The following is a 24,787-nucleotide window of genomic DNA, read 5'->3' on the forward strand; positions in this document are numbered from 1 at the left end:
GGAACATGAAAAAGGTAACAGACTGAAACAGGAGGAAAAGCCAGAGACAGGAGCATTGCACAGTTGTTTGTCACACGAAGGGAGGCTTTGTCCCATAGCTACCTTCTGAGGAGCCATATAGGATGTCCTCTCCTAAGGCAGTAAAACATTAAATGTGTGGTATCTTATTTTATGACCCACAGAGAAACTAACTGTTCAAATGCTCTCTGAGGCTTTCAATGTGACATCCTACATTTCTGTTACGGTTGGTAAAGGGACTCCACTGTGGCATGCTACTTGATTTCAAGATGACTGTCTCAACCATTCAGTCTTAAAATTTAAGTACTAATAAAACTATAATTTTCCTTTTTGGGTCCACACATTTTTCTGTCTACAAAGACTCAACTGAGTTTGATTAACTGAACCAGATGCATGAAATAGTTAAGTTTTTATCAGATGAAAATGAGATACTGTCATACAGAGAGCCCCATCAGAGTCCTCAAAAATGATTTACCATTTAATACAACCCCAGCAAGTAAACTTTTTCCCCATACACTGACAGAAAGTACAAATTCACTTAATAATTTTTTAACTTCAACAATGACCTTTAAAATTTTTCTTTTATATTTAGTTGGTATGTTTTAATTGCAACTGTTTTCCTTTTATTCTTTAGAAATTAACATCTTGATATTCTGTTATTTAATTGCATTGATGATATTTATCCATTGAAAATGGTACCCAAAGTATTGGTATTGATAGTTTATGATAGATGTTCATAACCATGAGCCTGTAAGCCCTTGCCAATATTATCTCTGGAAAGATATTCTTCAACCATACAAGGTTAACATTCAAAAGAATTGGATTTCATCCAATCTCCTAACTTGCTCAACTGAAGTGACAGACACTAATTTTTTCATGAGTCAAACCTTTCCAACATTGGACAATTTTAGTGGAAAAATTTTTATAAGCTATTATTAGATCTACTTAACTTCCATGCTAGTCCCTATCAACTTTTAAGTGGTAATTAGAGTGCCCCTATGTTTCCAATGTAAGAGCTGAAGCCAATCTAAATGATTATTCTTAATTCATCCATTTTCTTCTCACTCAACACTTAATCTAATATAGAATCATGTTGACTTTATCTCCATAAAATTAAGGGAAAAAAACTTTAATGAGACCACTTTATACCAAGTTTACAGCTGCTTAGTCCAATTCAGTATTTTTGCATCTTTTCCCATCCAGGTTACTGCAGCAGCCTTTGAATGATCTGCTCACGCCCCTTCTTGCCCTGTACTTCTCTGTCCACAAGAAGTCAGAGTGCCCATTGGTGAATAATGCAAATGACGTCCTACTTTACCTCTACACTTGCTTTCCATTGAAAATAGGGTGAAAAGCAGACTCCTCATTACATCTGGCCAGTTCAATCTCACTATCTGCTGTTCTTTTTGATATGCTCCAGCCACTGCAGTGTTATTGCTGTGCAGTTACTTTCTGAAATATTATTGTACATTCTTCATATGGCTATTGCTTTAGATTGAATTGTACAACCCTACAAATACATATGTTAAAGTCTTAATCTGAAGTACTTCAGAATGTGACTGTATTTGGAGATGGAATATTTGAAGAAGTTACTACATTAAAATTAGATGATTAGGGTGGACCCCAACACAATGGTATCTAATAAGAAGAGATAATTAATATATAGACATACACAAAAAAGAAGACCCTGTGAAAACATGGGAGAGCCCCTGTCTACAAACTAGAGCGGCCTCAGCAGAAACAACACGCTAACACCTTCATTGTTGAGTTCTGGACTCCAGAACTGTGAGATAGCAAATACTACTTTGCTATGACAACCCTAGAAAGATAGTATAGTTACTTTCACCACTAATTTAATATCCTATCAAATTTCCTTCTCAAAAAAAGTACAGTAACCAATATAGTCATACACCTAAGTCACTCGTTTTATGATTCTGTTGTTTTTGATGATAGTATGCATTACTGTGAAACTGGGTTTTTGTTGTTGTTGTTATTGTATTGTTAATATGTTTATTTTATAAATAACTCCAAGTTTATTGAGCATAATATTGTGGCTGGCTGTCTTGTTCATAATGTGCTATCACGAGGTATATATTTAGTAAATAATTGTTGGATGATTGCCATATTAGAAGACCATTGTTCTGTCTTCTCTTTTTAACATCTTATTTATCTTGTATTTTCCTCCAGAATAAGCATCTTGAATTTCTTTCATCTTCAGTTTAACTCTTGACATTTAACTTGCATTCCCCTTCGAAATAATAAACTTAAAATTATTCTAAGATAACTTTGACCACCACCGAGACTATTGGGACCATTATTTATAGAGACTTAGATTAAGTAAAACTAGTTAGAGTTTTATTTACCTTTTATTTAAAAACATTGTTAATGTTCCGCATAGTCAGTTGAAAACATAGCATTTGCTTTCACACAAACTATAAAACCAAATATTCTTGTAGCATATGACAATAATAACAAATAACAAAAAATAAATAAAATAATAACAAAAATTATTTTATTCATTTTTAAATTAATAAATAAAAGATATATTATTTTACATTGTATAATTAGATTATTCCGAATTTTACTGCAATCTAAAGAATTTGACCTAACTTATTAACAAGACTTTAAATTTTTCCTCCTTTATCTACTCTTGACTTATTTTATCCTCAATGTCATATAAAGGAATATCTTCCTTATCCATTGAATATAGGTATCTTCAAGTAGCCATACTCAGCCCTTCCCTCTTTTCTTTATCTTTTTACATAAATTCATTAACTCCCTTGTTTTCAGCTATCTTAGAAATTTGAAGATACATGCTAAATGTATATCCTTCTCTTTCTTTGTCTACTGGAATCTATAAAATGGTACTCAAAACATGTCTAATCCCAAAATCTTTGAGATTCTACCAAGAACATTCCTAATTTATTCTGACTATACCATTTTTCCCATGGAGCAACGATGTCAACAAACAATAAAATGGATGAATGTTGCTAGGTTATCTGCTCTTTCCTGCAGTGAGTTCAAAGATGATTTATAATGCCTGGTTACCTTCTACTACCTACATAAATCTCAGTAGCTTTCATATCACCAAACATTACATTATTTCCTTAGGGTAGATAACAGATTTTAGTGTATTTAAAACCATGATAAAAGAAGGAGGCCAAGGAGAAGTGGAAAAGCAGACATATAGAGTCAGAGACATGAGGGTTCAAATCACACCTTTCTCTACTATCAATTATTTTGCCTTGGACACCTACGAAATCACACTGAAACTGCCTTTGTATTTCTTATATGGCATAAATAAAACAAACTGTTGTAAGAATGTTGCTACAAAAATTATAGACAATATATACTGAAGCATTTTACAGTGTCTGAAAAATTATAAATGCCTAATACATGGTAGTTTTTGTTAATTTTTATTGGGAATAAAATCTAAAGAGCCCATATCAGGAAGATGATGTGAAGGCCTGTCTTGTTACAAATACACTTTTCTCACAAACCTCATGTTGCTTGTCATACAAAGCTCGGTGAAAGAATCACACATTATACTAGTTATGCTCTGTAGGACAGGGCTTCTCCACTCTAGCCACAGTAAGAAGAATTTACTTTCATAAACTGAGCATTGAGCTGTGGTACCCCAGAGTCCTAGAGGTCATGACGAGTGACCAACCCAGTCTGCTCTCCTTTGGAGTCTGATAGTAAATAATACCCCCTCAAAAGTAAATGTCCCCCTCAAAAGGGAGTTTATTTTAGAGACCAGATAAGGGAGAAGTATACTAGGAGGTAGTAATAAAAATAAAAATAAGCTGTGGAGTGGTTGAAACCATAGCAGTGGAAGGCCTGATTAGGTAGAGTTACCAATTGAAACAAAAAACAAGTTTGTTCCTTAGCAGGTACATAAGGGACAAAGAAGCAAACAGGAAGAACTCACAAGTTTAGCGACCAACAGGAATGTTCCAGAGTCAACAGCATGCTTTGAAATACGGCAATTCCTGTTGTATTTTGAAAGCTGAAGAGGTGATATTTATTTCCTCATGGGACCCACTCCATGTCTTTTGAGATTTTTCCTGTCTCTCTTCCTTTTCTGAGCATGTTTTTGTCTGGTTTGGCTTGGCTTGTCTTGGCTTGGTTAGGTTAGGTTAGATTTGGTTTTAAAGTTTGGTTTGGTTGTTTTTAATTCATTATCTAGACTCTGTTGGATGTTTCTCATAGTCTGAAAAATCTCAATTAAATGGGACAATTAGAAAATCAACAACTTCAGGCTTGTTAGTTTACCGATTGGCAGTTGTTTATTCCTCTGGTCACCTACTTATGTAGACACGGTAAGGATGCATCTAGTTACGTGCAGGGACTGCTCTCGTTCTCCTCTAAGCCTTTGCTGCCTTTATCTCCTCGCCAAGCCCAGTCTTCAAATTTTAGTAAAAACCAAGTAACTGTTAGTTCTCTTGGTTTTCATGCTTTGTTTTCCCCTTTTTATGTCTCCTGTTTTTGATTTTCTGTTTTAATATTTTTATCTTACCTAAAGAATTCTTATCCTTGACTATAAATTTTAGTACAGAAAAAAAAATCCTACACATCCCTTTAGTTGAAAAGAACAACTTGCTTGTCAACTTAGGCAGAGAAGCAAATATCGCACAACACTTAGAATTTGTGATGTTCTTACCTGTATTCCAATACTGCTTAAATAACTTTAGAATAATTGATAATCCCTAAGGGTTTTTTTTTGAAATTTCTTCTAAAAAGTGCTATGAATTTATTTCTCATTGTTTCCGAATCTATATTAAAATATAAATGTAAGGTAATAAACGGATATATTTTGCTTGGTTATAACAATATGGAGGGAAAGAATTTGGTTAGCAGCTAATCTAGTGTTAGGGCCAGTGACTGGCCAGGTCTTGGGCCTGGCTTAACTAGGTTCTGGACGAGGACTGCTAAGATACCTTGCTCAGGAACAATTGCTCTTACGTGCCTGAGGGCTATATACTTTAGCTGATGGGGGGGGGTGAGTAGGGGGAGAGAGAGAGAGTCTCAGAGAAAATAAAGCAGTCTTAGAATAGATTGATCTTAGTCTTTAGTAGAGCTTAGTGATCTTCAGCAGAGAGATACCATGCTGGCATTCTTCAGGCAGGAGAGGGAACAGAGTCAGAGTAAGGGGTTTGTGATAGAATGCGCGTGCTCCCAACTGCCTTCTCCTCTATCCTAATATAAGGCTGATCTCGTGCCTCTCAACACCACAGGTGTAGAGACTGCCAATTCACCCATGCTTTCATCTCCCAAGCTCTCATGCTTATTAGGAGAGCTAAATCCCTCTCCATACCCTTTTCCTCAAGGTGTTCCATTGTTGAGCTATACAGGTATTTCTTATAACTTTCACTCCTAGCCATAGGCTATACGAGCTGCTACAATCTGGGTTATGTTTTTCTTTCATTTTGGCAATTACCGTTAGTTCCATTGAGGCCACAATCTCACTGTATCATCCCTGGGAAATTACAACAGTCTCTTTATTTTCTTGTTTTCAGCCTTACCTTACTCCATTACATTTTATGTTATACTCCCAGGTAAATAGCAATAAAATATATGTAATGTCTACAACTATTCCACAAGAGTCTTCATTGGCTCTGAATTTCCTCCAAAACGGTTCTGCATTTTAGCTGGGCACAGTTGCACACAACTGTAATCCTAGCACTCTGGGTGACTGAGGTGGGTGGATTGCTTGAGCTCAGGAGTTCAAGACCAGCCTGGGCAAAAGCAAGACCCCTCTATTTCTACAAAAAAAAAAAAAAAAAAAAACTATCCTGGCATTGAGTTGAGCACCTTTAGTCCAAAGTACTCAGGAGGCTAAGCAAGAGAATCACTTGAACCCAGGAATTTGAGGTTGCTGTGAGCAATGAAGTTAGCACCGCACTCCACCCAGGGTGAGAGAGTGAGACTTGGTCTCAAAAAAATTAAAAAAAAAAAAAATCTGCAGTTCAAGCTCTATGTAGGGACTTTCTATCCCTATCTTTTTTCTTATTTCCCACAATATTATGCTCCCTGATATAAACTTCGTTTCAAAACAGTGATCTGTCCATTGTCACTCACAAATTTCATCTTCATTTATTTCTCACACCATTATTCAAGCTTTTTTCTCATACCTATTTTAAGAGACCCAGATAGTTCATAAATTATTTCACAGCTACTATGACCCACAATCACCTCCCTAATTGTTGAAACTTTATTACATTTACCCTGTTTATGACCTGAAATCCTTAGGTGGTTTTTATTTTATGTACATTCATTTGCTACAATGTGATACAATCTATATTTTTATTTCTATTGTCCTCAGTGATTATCACAGGAGGAGGCATATAATAAATGTTTAATAAATTACATCTAATTATTTAATCAATATCAAGCTTTCCTGAAAATGTGAATAAGAAAGGGATAATGCTCTCTGCCACTTTGATCTTTCCCAGGATACTCATAGATCTTCCAACTATTTCTGTAGAAAATAATGAGCTCTACAAGGACATTAAGTACATCTTCAGGAATACCAGTAACACCCCCCCGCCCCCCCCCCCGCAAAAAAAAGTATGCTGGAATTAAGAGGAGAGAAGACAGAGTAAAGATTATATAGCCACACTTTGGGAATTTTGCAATGCCATCCACCCTTTCAAGGTGATTGAGATTTTAGCTACTGAGATGTAAATGTTGCCATAAACCTGAAGATCATTTCAATAACTATTACCCTGATTACAGGAGTTTTCATGCATAAATAAGCTATAGATGTGCCCTCAGTCTTCATCTCTTCTGTCGTATTTAGACATTCTTTGTTCCCATGCTTGAGGTTGTGGATTCACCTTATGTGTGTGCAAATGTAGCACTTGTACAGTATATACGTGTACATTTATACCTGGTATTTTATGCCAAAGGCATTTTCCAGTATTTATATGTTTGAAATAATTGCATTACTAAAATGACTGGTGGTATACTTTGAGCCCCAGGTGGCTCTCTTTACCATTCAGAAGTGATTACAGAAAGATTGAAAAGATATTTGTATTCCATTTGTGGCTGTCTTTTATTGAAGTTGGTTAATGTAACATGCTTCTGTGATTTTAGGTTTTTAAAGTAAGTGCAGTCACCTTGAAAGTGTTTGCACATAAGTGTGGGTGAAAAACATGTGGCCACTCTAGTTAAGCTTTCAAAAAGTGCTTTTAGGGAAGGTTTGAAATTGAAGGTTAGATTATAGACTTTCTTTAACAATTATTACCCCCAGTCACCATAAAGGGATTTGAACATACATACAGACAGTATGAGGAATTTTTAGTTCTTTTGTTTAAAATATTTTTAAAAATGCTTTTCTCTAAAATAATTAAAGACCATTAGACATATTTATAATTTCTCTGGAAAACTGAGAACTTAAGTCTGATGTTATATAACTTTAAATATAAGCAGCCGAATTCCTGTTGCATAGTCTTATATTACATACACAGATAACACTTATATTTTGTCAGTACACAGGAGAATGAGATTTAATTGTACTGGCAGGAGTCTCCAATAGCAGCATTTCTTACTTGATTACAGAATGCTTGCAAATTCAAGCAAGTCCTTGATGGACTCTAGAAAAATTTCTGCCTTCTTTTTCCTATGCCATTAACTTTTAGGTTCATTTACTGATGCATTTATCTTTTTACTTCTGTGTAATAAAGTTTCTTGGGAGATATGGCAACATCACTGGCTTAAACATATAAAGAAAATTAGTCTCCCTAAGATGCCAGAAACTTTCTATGGTTTTAAAACTATAAAAATTACTTTGACATTTTATTAAATTTATAAAATAAATTAGCATTGCTTAAAGCAAAGTGCTCTACCGCTTATATTTAAGAATGAAATAAAAATACGTGAAAAATAAATATCCTTAGCATCTTTACATTTCAAAAATGATTAGACAGAACAAACAAAATTCTCACTGCAGAGTCTGAATATTTCAAATTCATGGTAGCATATTTAACTGAGTTATAGTTATGTGTACATATGCACATATATAAATCCTTAGTAGTATACATAACCATGTTATTACATAATTATTAACCTAGTAATATCTGAGTTTAATCTTCATCCGAGCATTATAAATCCTACAAATGAAGTTCTGACTTCAATATTTCTTCAGACATTTCCTATCTTTCTAAGCATATTTTTTATTATAAATGTGGCAGTTATAAAATAAATATTCTTTAGATATAAAACTGAGGATGTAGATGATAAGGCTTAGGGATTATGTTATAGAAAGTGTTATTTGATAGAATTTCTTTTAATTATTAATGTTCCAAAATGGCATTAAAGAATTATAAAAATTACTTAATGTATGTTCAGAAAACTGGGATTTCTCAATCAAATATAAAAATAATTAAAGAGTTGAAGTGGCAACATATATTATACTTTGGTTTAGAAAGAAATTTCCCCAAATTCTACCTTTAGATTCATTGCTAATTTTCAATGACTCCTTGACTGTGTGTGTGTGTGAAATTTACTTTTATTTTTATTTATGATTATGATTATTATTATTATTATTATTGCAGTTTTTGGTTGGGGCTGGGTTTGAAACCACCACCTCTGGTATATGGGGCTGGTACCCTACTCCTTTGAGCCACAGGTGCTACCCTGAAATTTACTTTTATAGATGTGCAATCATAATTTATGTACTGGCCTAAGATATTTCAATTGCTTTCTGTTACTTAGTTATTAAAAGCATCACAAAAATGGAGAAGCATGAATCCTATGTACTCAATCTTGATATGAGGACAATTAGTGACAATTAAGTTTATGGGGGGGGAAGCAGAAAGAGGGATGGAGGGAGGGGGGTGGGGCCTTAGTGTGTGTAACACTTTATGGGGGCAAGACATGATTGCAAGAGGGACTTTACCTAACAATTGCAATCAGTGTAACTGGCTTATTGTACCCTCAATGAATCCCCAACAATAAAAAAAAAAAAAAAAGAAAAAAAAAATCTTTATGTGTTGTTTAAAAGACCTATTCCCTTGCTCACTATTGTACATTTTAACCTTCTTTCTGCCTTCATAATTCCTGAAGTTCTCAACATTTTAGGACTTTTGATCATGACTTTCCTTCTATTTGAAATACTTCCCATACTTTAACTAAATAACTCCTATTTATTTTTCAGGCACCATCTCACAAAAAGCTCTATCTCATCAATAGGCTCCGTTAGATCCCCTGTTACAGTCACTCAGAGCCCCTGTCCCTTTAAGGACAGGTTGATACTTTAATTAATTAACTGACTGTAAGTGTTTAATTATCATGTTCATCTTCCACTAGTGTAAATGTCCCATAAAGTAAGACATTTTATACATTTGCCAACTACATTTTTTTAAACATGTGGTAGCCACACATTACTCATAAAAACTATTTGTGGAAATCAAAGAACAAATAAATATAATCTGCATTCTGCTTCTTTCCACCTGGAATTATACTATAGATATACTGACCTGATAGATAACATTCATATGAATATCTATGTGCACAATCTTATAACTTCTGTTTGATTAATTCTTTAAGAAAACTCAGAAATAACTTATGTAAGAATGTGGTTTTTTTATGTAGGCACAAATAGCTTTCTTCCAAGACTGTATTAATTGACAATAGTATGGCTATATACCCATTTCTCTGGAAACTCACAATACCATGACTGAATTACTTATGCTTTTTTTATTGTTAAAACAAATTTTCTTGGAAGACAAAATAGACAAAGAAACAAATAGAAAATTTTCATGGTACTGTCCAGTGTGAAGTGGTTTTAAAGGATATTTGATAGGAAGAATATTTCACTAATTATAGCCACTGATGATCTACAGTTGATCAATAGTGGTGACCTGAGTTCCACATTGCGTACTTGCTGGTCCTGTGGGCTCTGTGTTCTCCAGGAGTCAGGTGATCTTTACGGTCATCTGTGCGGTTCCAGACTGGCCACCTGAGATGTGGAAACTGCTGTAGAGGGTTAAGCTCAGTTGGTCACTTCCTCACTTTCTTTATCCACATTCGTATTGACTTGCCTTAGAATACATTTATCTAATGCAATCTAATCAGATAGCATTTTTTCAATCACATTCAAGAGAATTCCAAAATCCAAAGGTACTTAAAACAATTTTAATGATAGGTAAGATTACTAGTCATTTAAAATAAGTGGTTTCTTTACTAATAAATTTATTTAGAAATCTCCTTCCATGCAATTCGCATTAATGACTTCATTAAACAAAGCATTCATCAATTTTAGTTGGTCTGCCAAGAATTAGATATGATTATTCACTTGCTAGGAGCAATTTTAGGTAAATTCAGGTAATAAAATAATATTAGTAATAACAACTACCAAATCAGAAATATTATAGTCATGCCATTCAATACTTTGTTCTCAAGGTAGAAGAAAAATTGGCCAAAGGAAAAAATATATATTGACATCTCTTACATCATCTGTGCTAAAAACTTGAATACAGAAAACAGAGAACATAAATGTTATGTTTTGCTCTCTCATATTTAGTTTTCACAAAATAATATAATTTATGTATTCTTGTTCTCTTATGCTAGGTATACACTAGCATTACATCCAGATTACCATCTTGTGCTTTAAAAAAAAGGTAACAAAATTACACAATGATTTTCAGGAACTATATTAAAAAAAAGCATTACCTTTGACTTTCTAAATTTCTATCATTTAGTCTTAGCCTCCATTTATTAATGCATATTACTTTTAAATATACTTGAAGCTAGAATTTTTAAAGTACAAAGCTTACCTAACTACAACTTTAAATTTGAAATTAATTGACTATGTGAGCTGGATTATCACACCCTATCAAATTATCAAATTCAAGATACATTTATTTATTGAAGTAAAATCTCTAAATATAAAAACTGTTTTTTTAAACTTTTCTTTTTTCCTGAAAACAAAATGCATGTGTTTTTTGTCCACAAATGAGACCTCTGAAGGTTTAGTGGACTTAATGAAAGAGGGTTCTTCATTTGTGGTGAATCAGCCACTGTCTGGAGAAGCCAAGGACCACTCCACTTCACAAAAGCTCTGCAGAATACTGATTTTTATTACATTTCTTCATAGAAAATGTAGATTTGAGAAATAAAAAACAGTGATTACACTTGATTTACTTCAAATGTTAAACCAAGTATTCTCATACCTAGGAGAACATTTATTACATTTTATGACCAGTGAAAGAAATTGAATTCAAGAGCAGATATTGAAATGACAGTGAATTTTTCTAAGGGTTTTATCTCGCTGAAATAAATTATCAAATAGAAAAAAAAAAGAGCAAATGTTTAAATTTATCAGAAGAAAAAAAATTACATCTTACCATTAAGGCACTCAACACGAGAATGCTCTTTAAAATAAAAGAGAAATGCTCCTCAAAGCGAAAAAAAAGAGACACCTAATAATATCAAATACCACATCAGATGACAGATCAGTCAAAAAAGGGGGCAACTAAATCTTCGACTGTCGTCATCCAGGGTTAGTAAAATGAGAAAAATAAATAAAATGCATGAAGTTTAAAACAATTTTGAAGGCATTGTATTAATTATTTGATATAGAAAGGAATTTGGGGGGTTATTTTTTGAGTTAACACTGGTAAGAAGGTAATACTAAACCTTTTTTCTGAAGATGGCATTGGAGAGTCCAGCTAACATTTACCCTTAAGTTTAGACACTGAGAGTATTTTGTTGCCTTTAATTCCCAAAGCCCATTGCACATTGCTCAATATTTGTAATAAATGACAGAAGACACCTGTAAGCTAAATGCACAAAGTAATTATTTTGGTTAACTTTTTGGACAGAACCTTTCTGTTGAAAGAATGCTTAACTGTATTTTATGTTCTCTGTTAACCATTCTCCTGGTAAAGTAGTAGCTTACATATTGACATAAATAATAAATATCAATAATTATTAACATAAAAGATAAAAACATAAAATTGTGTGTGGCTCATAATTGTTCCTTAATTTTTACTTATAGTAGTAGAAAATAGAGTGTGGAATTTCTTTTCCAAAATATCTCTTCCTGATATTTCTTGTGATTCTTTTCTTCTTCCCTCCTCTAGGGCAAATGCCAGACAGACGCCTTACCATGTGCATGAATCAATCAATGTATGCTATGTGAGATAAAAGTTTTGTTGTTACTGATTTATTGCTTCCAATACTATGTATGCTAGTTATAGGTATGTCACCTATGTGAGAAGTCGGAACACGGTACATATAAAACTTTTCCTATAAGATCACGTACTTGCTGTGATTTTGGAAAACTTTGTGGTTTTTGGCTTTCTTATCCAGATTGTTTTATTTTTAAGACACGATCTGCCATTCAGTAAGACCCACCCAGAGTTTATTTTATTTATTTTTTATTAAATCATAAACACATAGATCATGTATACATTAATGCATTTGTGGGGTACAATGTGCTGATTTCGTATAGAATTAGGAACGCTTACATCACACTGGTTAATATACACCTCATCTCATTTGCTTACAATCACTCACACTTTCATATGAAGAATAAATCACCAATGGTGCATAATGCAAGGCCATCCAGAGTTTATAAAGCTAAATCCTTAATTTATTGGAAGAAGAAGAAGATTCCCTAATTTAAAACAAGTATTAATCAAGTATATAAAACAATCTATCTAAGGTCAAACATGGAGCAGTCAGGGAAAGAGTGATCTAATTTAAACATTTGCCTTAATGGGATTTATTCTGTACATCACATTTTACCTGCATTTCAATAGAGATTTTTCATGAAAAGGAATGTAAACAGAAATAAGATATCAAGACCTCTGTAATCAAGTCCATAACTATTCTAAATGGGGTATTAGTGGCAAGGATGGAAGAGATAAGGATGGATAAGACAAGGATGGATAAGACAGGCTTACTGTGGAACTTTGAGAACTGTTGGAAATAATGAAGTTTATTAAGTATGAATTGACCCAGAAACACTCATGGACTGTAAAATGGCATGTTTTCTATGTAAATTTGAGTTTAACATGTTACCTAGTCTTTTGGTTAACTAATATTCATAAATGTATAAACCAACAAGTCTGCATTAATGACATTATTTTCAATTCAGAAAGTGTACTTTATTTTTACATTAACCCCCCAAAATAAATATGCATCACTCATTTTGATTTTCTATAAAATTAAAATTTCATATAGCAAAGGGTAAACATGGTTATCTCATTTTGAGCATTGTATAACTGACCCCTAGACATGCTAAAATGGAACCTAACAGTTATTTTTCCCACTAGCTTGTTATCCATTATCTCTTTAACCCCATCTCCTGCTCCTCAGAAATGAATTTACTCAAAATCACATCATAACAAAGATATTTGTATCAGAATATTTATTGCAGCCCTATTCATAATTGCTAAGTCATGGAAAAAGCCCAAGTGCCCATCAATCCACGAATGGATTAATAAATTGTGGTATATGTACACCATGGAATATTATGCAGCCTTAAAGAAAGATGGAGACTTTACCTCTTTCATCTTTACATGGATGGAGCTGGAACATATTCTTCTTAGTAAAGTGTTTCAAGAATGGAAGAAAAAGTACCCGATGTACTCACCCTTATTATGAAACTAATGTAGAACCTTCACATGAAAGCTATAACCCAGTTATAACCTAAGAATAGGGAGAAGGGGGAAAGGGAGTGGAGGGGGGGGGAGGTAGGTGGAGAGAGGAGGATTAATGGGATTACACCTGCGGTGCATCTTACAAGGGAATATGTGAATCCTAGTAAATGTGGAATGTAAAGGTCTTAGCAAAATAACTAAGAAAATGCTACGAAAGCTATGTTAACTAGTGTGATGAAAATGTGCCAAACGATCTATGAACCAAGTGTATGGTGCCCCATGATCATACTAATGTACACAGCTATGATTTAATAAAAATAAATAAATAAAAAAAAGAATTTTAGAAAAGTAATTTTAAAGATAATAATTTTTTTAAATGTGTCCTACTCCCACTTTCAACTTTAGGTTACTGGCTCCTGATTTGGCCAATAAAGCTAATAAAAAAAACATAGTATCCAGACAAAAGAAATTCAAGTCTCTGGACCATATCCATGTTCACTTTTTTAATTTTAATGTCACTTAAAAGGCAAGACCAGAATTCACATAGAAGAAAGACAATTTGCACAGACAATTTTTGCATCATATATTTATCAAATACCTATTTATAGATGGCACAACTAAGTTCTCTAGATAGAAAGGTCAATGAAAGATGGATAATGTAAAACTCTTTTATTGAAAGATCCAGGCAGATTTGCATCCTGCCTGATGAACTATGGGTGCATGAGTGAATGAGGAAATAATACTATTATTGGCATACCTTGGATCGGTTTTCTCTCTCTGCACAAGCTGACAGAGCAAATTCAAAATACAAGATGAAAGAGAATGTTTGCGGTGGTTCACCGTGGCTCACGCCTGTAATCGTAGCTCTCCGGGAGGCCAAGGCAGGTGCATCACCTGATCTCAGGATTTCCAGACCAGCCTGAGCAAGACTGAGACGCCCACCTCTCAAAAAACCAAAATATAGTCGGGCACTGTGGCAGGCACCTGTAGTCCCAGCTACTCTGGAGGCTGAGGCAAAGAGAACCGCCTAAGCCCAAGAGCTGGAGGTTGCTATGAGTTGTGACACTACCGCACTCTACTGAGGGCAAGAAAGTGAGATTCTGTCTCTACAAAAAAGTAAAAATAAATAAATAAACAAAATATCCAGGTGTTGTGGCAGGTGCATGTAGTCCCAACTATACGGGAAGCTGAGACAAGAGGATCACTCCTGCCCAAGAGTTTGAGGTTCCTATGAGTGTGACGCCAGGGCATTCTACGGAGGGCAACAAAGTGAGACTCTGTCTAAAAAAGAGAGAGAGAATGCTCCCTTGTTTAGGTACCCCTCCACCCGACCCCCCCCCAAAAGGATCTGAATTGGTTTTCTAGTATAAAATGAGTATCTTAAAACAGCTGAAATTTATTCTCTCTCACAGTTCTGGAGATATGAAGTCCAAAATCAAAACATCAGCAGGGGTGCACTCTAATGGAGAGGGTGTTTTTTTGCTTGCTTCAGCTTCATTCTGGTGGTTGTTGGCCTTCCCTGACTGACTCGCATTCTGACCTCTGCCTCTTCCTTGTCCGAACATGTTCTTTACTGTGCCTGTGTCTCAAAACTTGCTTAGCCTTTCTTTTAGAAAGATACACGGGAGTGCCTTTAGGAGCTACTCGATAATCCAGGATACGTTCCTCCTCACAAGGTCTTTTTTTATTTATTTATTTATTTATTTATTTTGGTTTTTGGCCGGGGCTGGGTTTGAACCCGCCACCTCCGGCATGTGGGACCGGCACTCTACCCCTTGAGCCACAGGCGCCACCCTCCTCACAAGGTCTTTAACTGAACTATATTTGTGCCTCATAAAATATTATTCACTCTTTTTCCCTGTAAGGTAACATTCCTAGTTTCCAGGGATTAGAACATGGATCTCCTTGTTACCACCTTTCAGTCCCCTACAGGGTCTACCTTCCAGCTAGATATATATTGTCCAGATCAGTCAAGGTACCAACCATAAGAATATGGAGCCAACACAGACATGACCAACTGCTTCAAAATGCTAAATATGTTTGAAAGGCAGCTACTCCTGTAAAAATAAAAATGTATAATATTGGAAATGTATTTCTTTTAATAACCACTTGTATTTGCCCTTCTTAACCAAGATAAGCAAATGCAAAATATCTCAGGCATTTGTGCAAACTTTCTTGGTTTTTTATTGCATGTTGCAGAAAGAAAAAAAAAACTGACCTAAAGAAAAAAACATTAAATTCATAAACATGGTAAATGTTAAACATTAAATCTACGAAGAGTATAATGAGTTCTCAAAGTGAAAAATTTAACATTTCTTAAAGGTAGGTAAGTGTTAGATAAGACTATGAAGAATAATATTAGGATGATATCTTTCATATGCTTCTCCTTTATGGTGGCCTTAATATTTGATCTTTGAATTAGCTTATACTGTCTTGAAGATTTCTCTTCTTTTCTATGAAACTGCCCACTAACAGATTCAGAGTACCAAAAATACTTCATTTTCAAAACACTTTAATGGCATAATGTGAACTGATTAGCTTACGCTGTGCAATATTACATTCATTAATTTTTACTTCTTATAGTTACTACTTTTGAGTTGCTTTTAAAATTGCTTACAAAGACAATTATGCTTCCTGAGCTTTTTGTTTATTTATTTTTTCCTAGATTAAGGATATGGCTTTAAGTAATATGTATTATTGAAGTTAAAGTAAAGTTTCTTAGGTGAATAGCAGTACTTAAAACAACGAGGACCCTTGTTGCATATTTCTTTTAAACTTTAAAAAGTTTTAACTTATTATTTCAAAAAAAAAATCCATGCTGCTCTGTATATTATAAGCATGGTCTTTGTTGATATCCTGTCTTTTAATTATTCAAGTTTACATCAGCCTTTAATCCTCTCCCACGAATTGTTTTTATTCTAATAAAGTGTGATGGCTAAATCTTCTAATGAGATATAAAAGGCATTAAATGTTTGTAATTATTTTGTCTTTTCTCTGACACTAGTGATTAATTAAGCCTGTTGACAGCGCATATTTTTAGTAAGAAACAGTACTCTTTCCAAAGATAAGTTTTCATCAGAAAAAGGTTTTAGAAAAATATTTTGTTGCATGAAGTTCAGTTAGAAGTTCACAAGTTGGGTATTTAAAACTTTGATTTTATTAATTTTAGTGAATAAGAACTAAAACTCATAATATGTAGCCTCTAAAGCTGGCACACGTATTCTCATTAAATTAATAGTCAGTTGGTGGAGTAGCAAGGACTTCATTTATTTTCCTCAGATTTAGACCAAATCATATCTCTGCTATACCTTTGTCAGACTAGCATCACCCTAAATAAACTAAACGCAGCTTTTGGCTGGGGCTGGGTTTGAACCTGCCACCTCTAGTATATAGGCCAGCGCCCTACTCCTTTGAGCCACAAGTGCCACCCAATGCAGCTTTTATTGTACTGCAATTTTGACTACCTAAATAGAAACATAGATGATTTTGAAGTTAGTAGCCATTGTGATTTAACTTGACAGGAGAAGTCAAGGTGATACTGTGTCTCCAAGCAGAGCCAAGCATGATTAGCATGGCTTGGAAATCTGGAAAGGTAGCTTTAACTGACATCTTAGCAAGTCTTAGCACTCAACAATATGGAGATTTTCTCTTTATCTCTGAAGTAGTTTCTCTCTTATTTTACCGTGTCAACTCACCAATAGAGAAAGAAATTCCTGTCATCCACTGTGTATTTCAAAGAACACTTTACATTTTGCTTCCAAAACACTATTCTCCATGGGGGCAGACACTGTTGGTGTTTTTTGAACTCCACTTAATGTTACCCTCTGTGTAACTAATAGTGTGAAAAATTATCGATGTTCAAATGACTTCTCCTTTGTTCATTAACTTTTCAAAGTCATATCTCTTATTTCACTAAAGTCTAAGCATCTTGAAGGTAGTAATTATGACCTACAGAGTAATAATGAATATTATAGATACTCAATAAATATTTATTTTAAATAAGTTATTGAAGAAAAATGAAAAAACATGTATCAGTAAGGAATGAAAAAGAATATAAAATGTCTTTCTACTTCAAAGTTGACAAGTGAATGAAAAACTAATAATAGCAATAATACACTTTCATGTCAAGAATAATTACTACTTTTTCAACACTAGGAACTTAATTTTTTTATAGTAGTTTCATAGTTGGTGCAGAAATCTTGGCAACCATCTTAAAATTATGTATGCCGCAATTATCAACAAGTAGCTTATTGATTAACTTATAGCTTATAGCTTATCGTCCCTTTCTTTTTTCTCCATTAACATTCAACTATTGTGGTAGCCCAATTATGATTATTTAAGCAGGAAAGAAACAAATAGAAAAAAATTACCCCAAATTTTATTGTCCAGATTTGCACAGATATGAATACATCATTTCTAACATTTGTTATAAATATCTCCTTGCGGTAAAAATTGTCTAGTTACATAAAAAATTTAAATTTATATACATTTGGGTTTACTAGTTACGATTACAAGAACTCTCCACAAAAAAAATTTTGGAGAGAAATAAAAGCAGAATATGACAAAGTTATTGCTTTATAATTGCTATAGCATTATATTTTTTAAGTTAACAAAAGTAATAAGTGCTGTTGACGCCTGTAGTCCCAGCTACTCGGGAGGCTGAGGCAGGAGAATCGCCTAAGCCCAGGAGTTGGAGGTTGCTGTGAGCTGTGTGAGGCCACGGCACTCTACCGAGGGCCATACAGTGAGACTCTGTCTCTACAAAAAAAAAAAAAAAAAAGTTGACATGGCATTGGTGATGGGCACTGGGGATGGGGAAGAAGGGAGGGTCCTGCCTTTTTGGAAATAGTCTATTGATAATGGTCAACCTGAAACACTGACTAAAAACCTATTTTGATCAACCTGAAACACTGACAAAAAAACCTATTTTAAAATTTAATGTTTAGTAATTTAATTACAATGAAAAGAAGAATAGAATTAGTTAAGGAATTCTAAATTATTCAAGAAATAAATAAATATTACCTAAAAATTCTCAATTAATCCAACAAAATGAGGAAGAAGCCCTTGCACCACCAATGTCTTGAAGAGTTACCTAATATTTTTCATACTGTCATATTTTTAGGTATTATATTTAAGTCTTAAATCGGCGTTTGTTTTATTTTTGTATATAGTGATAGATAGTAGTGTAATTTCAGTCTTCTACAAATGGATATCCAGTTTTCCCAGCACCACTTATTCATTTATTGAAGAGCTGCCCTTTCCCCACTGTATACTCTTAGATATATGTCACTATATATGTGTGGGTTTATTTCTGAGTTCTCTATTCTGTTCTGTTGATCTAGGTGTTTCAAGCAACATTTGACTTCTGCAATTACAAAAGGTAACATGCATTATCAAGATAACAAACACTGGGCAGTGCCTGTGGCTCAAAGGAGTAGGGCACTAGCCCCGTATACCAGCGGTGGCAGGTTCAAACCTGGCCCTAGCCAAAAACAAACAAAACAACAACAACAACAACAAAAAAAAAAAAAAACACTATTGGTATAGTATTTGAGTATTGCAGTATTGAGTATTGCAATTTTAATATAGTTTTTTCTTTTCCTAAAATGAGTGTAATATAAGGTGGCGCCGATGGCTCAAAGGAGTAGGGCGCTGGTCCCATATGCCGGAGGTGGTGGATTCAAACCCAGCCCTGGCCAAAAACTGAAGAAAAAAAAGTGAAATAAATATATTGGTACTTTCTACATTGGTTAACTACCCATCTGACAAGGGGTAAATAACAATATATAAAGAATTCTGATAACACAATAGTAAAAGACCGACTGATCTGATTAAAAATAGGCAAAGGATCTGAAAAGAAATCCCCCTGATTTGATTTCTTCACATCATATGCCTGTAACAAAACATCACATGTACCCTATAAGAATATACAACTATTATCTGTGCATTAGAATTAAAAAAATTAAAACTAGTAAAAAGACAACAAAAGGAGGAAGACATGATGAACAGGACAGAAGAGTGAATGGGTGAAATAAGAGAAGATGCTATTTTTAAATTTGGTATAACAGTAATATAAATGCCTTCTGACCTTTCCCGTAGCATGCGAGCATGATGAACCAAATGAAAGAATTCACAAAATGAAGACAATATACATGCATGCCAGAACATGTCCCATTGGCACTCAATCACATGCACTTCAGTGGTTCCAACTTAATGTCAACTTCCACTTAGTTGCATCAAAATTTTTCTCATATACGTGGTCAAATCATTTCAGACAGATACATAACTGATAGCAAAGAATTTTTTTTAAAAAGTTACTCGGAGAATATAACACCACAATGCACATAGCTCAGTATTGCAATTAAAAAAAAAAAACTGATGATGGAACCATATAAAAAGGAAATGGAAGATGATAAGCTAAAATAATTTTAATTTTTTTCATAAGAATATGGTCATCTCTTAGTAGACATTATAATTTTCTATTTATGTTGCATTCAATATGACTTGAATATAGGAAATGCTTCTCTTAGAAAATGTTTTTGTAAACACAAAGCCATTTCAAATGTAGAGAAAGAGTCTCTTAACCGATGCTAAACATCATTCAGACAGGTGTTTCTTCCTTCAGGATAAGTGTCTAGTGGCAGGTCACTGCCCTCCATTTTATTAAAATTCTTATTAGAATTATCTAGGAAATTAGTTAAAAAGCAAAAACAAACCAAAAAAAGTATTTTCAAGTGAAGATGCACTAATGGAATGTATATGTGTAGTACAAGCAATTTGAGAAAGAAAACATTTCTTACTCAATGGGTATCTGAGCCTTTCCATTGTTGCAGAAATTAGTTTGAATAAAGTTTCTTAAAATTTTTCAAAAAATTATTTCTCTTAATAATGCAATAATAGTCTAACTTTAAATAAATTGAAAGTATTAAAACATACCAATTTTTTCTCATTAAATACTAAATATCTCTGATAATGCAAATGCTGAAATAAAAGGAAAGTTCTAGACCCATGGCAAGTGTCAAGGATATGTATTCTCTACGTCCTATGGCAATTTTTAGTATATATCTCTACAGAAATCTTCCAAAAATTTGCAAGTGAAATATTTTCATTTCATAACTATTTACACTAAGCAAACTAAAAATATAAAATTCTGTGTGCTAGGTTAGTGAAAAGAGTAAGATCTGGAAAACACATGGATAATATCCAGGTTTGTGGCAATGATGCCAACTGCATTGTTATTCTAAAGTCAATGTGGTGGCTTTCTGGCAACCAAGTGACCAATTCAAGCCAAATTATTTTCTTAAAAAGTTAAATAAGTTCTTCTACTTACCACTTTCCTCTCTGTGACTTTTGTGATACCAACTTTAAATGAAATATCCACATAATACACTGTGACACTATTTATAGTAATACTGTGAGTCAGGATTGATTTGAGGACAAAGAAATTTAGTCTATTGAAATTCTAAGATCAAGATTCTATGCAGCCATGTCAACTAGAGATTATTTAATATACTTGAACTTGGAAGAAAGGCCAGTTTGGTATAAGGGCTGGTACAAGGATATATGCTCCATGAATAAATGATCCTGAGGTAACATGGAGATATGATCCTCCAATGCATGGATAACATACATAGATTGAGGAAAGTAGGAAAAAATGAATTAAATCCAAGATATCACAAAGATCAGGAATAAGTCTGAGAAGACTGGGAAATCAGCATTCCAGACAGGTGATTGTGAATACTGAGAACCAACCTTAAGATATTTTGGAAAATTTATGTAGAAGAATCCACTCTAGAGAAGGAGTGAGACACGAGGGTTATAGGTGTGTCTTAGTCAAATTCCCTATGACTTTATTATAAAGAGAAAAGACTAATAAATAGCCGGAGAAAACTATACTTTTTAAATCAGCTGTTTAAAAAAAAATAGAGGATACAGAAGAACAGCATAAGTCAGAAATAAAAAATCTCAATAATAGAGATTTTTATATAGAGAGAATTTTCTCTCTCATGTCTCTCTTGAAAAGAGAGGGCGGCGCCTGTGGCTCAAAGGAGTAGAGGGCCGGCCCCATATGCTGGTGGTGGTGGGTTCAAACCCAGCCCTGGCCAAAAACTGCAAATAAAATAAAATAAAATAAATCGAAAAGAGAAAAAGAAATCTTAAGAAAAGCAAGTGCCCCTCAACCCAGGAGGTGTGTTATATACTCTTAAACTGTGCCCATTAGGTGAGAGACATGAATCCCCCGTCCTCCCATTCCCCCAATTTAAATGAAATTGAGTTTTTCTCTTGTGTGGGCATGTATTAGTTCGTATTGAATACACTGCATACTTGCTTTTCCATTCTTGTGGTACTTTACTATAGAGAATGTTCTTCAACTCTATCTGGGTTAATACAAAACATGTAAAGTCTTCATCTTTTTATAGCTGAATAATATTCCGTGGTATACATATACCACCATTCAGGAAATTTATTCAGGAAAATTTTTCTTGATATCATTTGTTTTACTTTTTAAATGTTAAGGCATATGAATGTATTACCTATTAAAATAGTTATTATTAAATTTAAAAATAAATACTACATTAATTCAGGAAATAAATTACATACATGTAATTAGCAGTAGTGGTCTTGGTGAATTAAGTTTGAACATTCGTGGTACTTTCTACAGAGAATCAAGGCCAGTTTGGACTATACTGTAGATATCCTAATGGAGTTTAAATTGTAACTATTAAATAAAGATATAGACACATATATATGCAATAAATATAGATACTTATAGATATCATTAACATGTAGATGCTGCTGAATGCAACATACAGATAGCAATAGGAATGCAGTTCTTAGCTAATGTAAGTACAGCAGGGAAAAAATTAAAACCCTTTGCCAGTCACAATGAAATGGCAGAGAAAAGAGAGAAGTCAGGAAAATAATTTAGAAAGGGGTACTAGAACAATGGGAACATCAAGAAGACAGTAGTGCTCTGGAGATGGACAGAGGAGTAATTTAAGAAGAAAATGGAAATTCAACAGTATACAATACTACTAGAAGTTTGGACTCAAGGCACTCAATACAGCCCCTTACATCAAGAATCATTTGCTCTACAAATCATGCAATGTCCATTAATAGATATTGCCAACACACTGTAGGTCCCTTCCTATTAAGGGCTGGGTGTATAATTTATGATTTATAGCAAAATGATTTCATGTATTAAACTCCAAATAATTAAGGAGGGGTCATGAGAATGTTAAATAGATCTGCATTTTCCCATGTGCTTAACTGTAGAGCATTTCAGAGATACAGAAGCATGGGTACTGAGTAAAGATTGTCCATGGGAAACTTCAAGAATCAGTCACATTGTAAGGGGATTCTGAAAACATGCTGCCCATGACTTAAACAGAATCCTGGGTAAAGAGAGAAAGTGTTACAGTGCAGAAACATGGAAGTCAAATGAAGATTTGAAAAAATGTGATGACTTTAGCAATATGATGACAGAGTGGAAAGAGTAGAAAGGACCATACTGATGAGATTTAAAAGATTTAATAATAGAGAAAGTGGGGGGTCGGCACCGGTGTCTCAAGCTGCTAAGGCGCCAGCCACATACACCTGACCTGGTGGGTTAGAATCCAGCCGGGGCCTGCCAAACAACAATGATGACTGCAACCAAAATATAGCCAGCGGTTATGGTGGGTGCCTGTAGTCCCAGCTACTTGGGAGGCTGATCAGGAGAATCACTTGAGCCCAGGAGTTGGAGTTTGCTGTGAGCTGTGATGCCACAGCACTGTACCCAGGGCGACAGCTCAAGGCTCTGTCTCATAAAAGAAAAAATATATATATAGAGAGAGAGAAAGTGGGGCTTTGAAGGTGAGTAGAGGAGAGATCAGGGTTAGCTCTGAAAGGACATACTCATTTCTTTCTGACATTATATGGCAGATAAAAGCATGGATAGAGATGAAATTTCAAAGAGGTTGAGAAGGTGATTGGAAGGATAACTTTAAATGTTGAGCTAAATGAACAATCGTATGCCTCCTAAATCATATGTTCTTGACATAACTTTTTAGATGCCTACACCCTGCAGGCCCTTAAGAGATAGGTCTCAACTCCTCAGATTAATGGTTAAGGCTAAAATTAAGAGACAGAACTGTCAGAATTTAAAAAAAAAATTAACAAAAAACAAAGCTAACTGGAATCTTAAACTTTTAGCACTTAAGTCTAGTGCTAAAATTTCCCTGAGGCACACATGCTTTCGATGTGTGTTAAATTCCCAGTATTAATAATATAATATGTTAGCATTCTTTTTTTTTCAGTATTTTGATTACTAATTATACTAGTTACCTTGGAAACTAAATGACATAAACACTCTGGGCCTCAGTTTTACTATAATTAAAAGAATAGGTAATGATAATTTATTTCCATTCTTCTTTCGGGTGCTTCCAAGCTGCACATATGTTATTACCCAATCAAACATGTTGGTAATGGAGCACGGAATAATGTTATGTATGTTTTAACATGTCAACTGGACAAGCTGGAGTGTACTGGTATGATCATAGCTCTCTGTAGCCTTGAACTTCAGGGTTAAGGCAATCCTTCCACCTCAGCCTGTGAGCTGCTGGAATTTACAGATGTGAGCCACTGTCCCTGCTTCAAATAGCCATTTTTAAATTTTTTTCTGGTATCTTACAATTACTAATTTTCATTTGACCATAACATGATTGTGTAGTTACCTATGAGAATTATGATCTGCAATGAAAGAAGCAAAGGTCACTTGACATTTTTGTGGATATTTTTATGCTGTCATATATCAGAGAAGACTGAGGGGCCAAGGGTTACTTTAGGGCAGCAAAGAAAAATATAATACTCAGTTCTTGCTACAGAAGATGGAGTTAAAAAAAGAAAATGAATCACAATTTTTAGTTCATCCTGTGACACTAGTGAACATGCCTTACTGCTTCTGCGATTGTCTCAGGGGACCTGTTATTAGATAAAGGGAAGTCTAGCTTCCCTCTAATAATGTCTGTGTCTGTCTGGTGAATGCTAGAGGCAGATACTCGCAGGTTATGTGAAGCTCCTGTGGTGGCACAGAGATGTTATGATATACTTCAAGGGCTCTCCATAGACTTGAGAGTTACCCAGAAGGATACCTTTGTGTGAAAGAACATGATTTT

General features: G+C 34.3%; 1 protein-coding gene across 2 annotated transcripts in view; it reads left to right on the top strand.

Annotated features, from left to right (window-relative positions):
• The window catches only part of MGAT4C (MGAT4 family member C), an 801,801-nt gene that overhangs the window by 659,939 nt on the left and 117,075 nt on the right, over window positions 1–24,787 (top strand). The window contains exon 1 of one of the 2 annotated variants that reach the window (XM_053584424.1): window positions 24,050–24,160. The exons of the other annotated variant lie outside the window; for it this stretch is intronic. The gene's annotated coding sequence lies outside the window, so the exon portion shown is untranslated. Of the gene's footprint in view, window positions 1–24,049; window positions 24,161–24,787 lie in introns of those variants that run through there. 2 annotated transcript variants of the gene reach the window in all.

The sequence above is a fragment of the Nycticebus coucang genome, chromosome 3, assembly GCF_027406575.1.
Source record: "Nycticebus coucang isolate mNycCou1 chromosome 3, mNycCou1.pri, whole genome shotgun sequence".
Taxonomy (NCBI): Eukaryota; Metazoa; Chordata; class Mammalia; order Primates; family Lorisidae; genus Nycticebus; species Nycticebus coucang.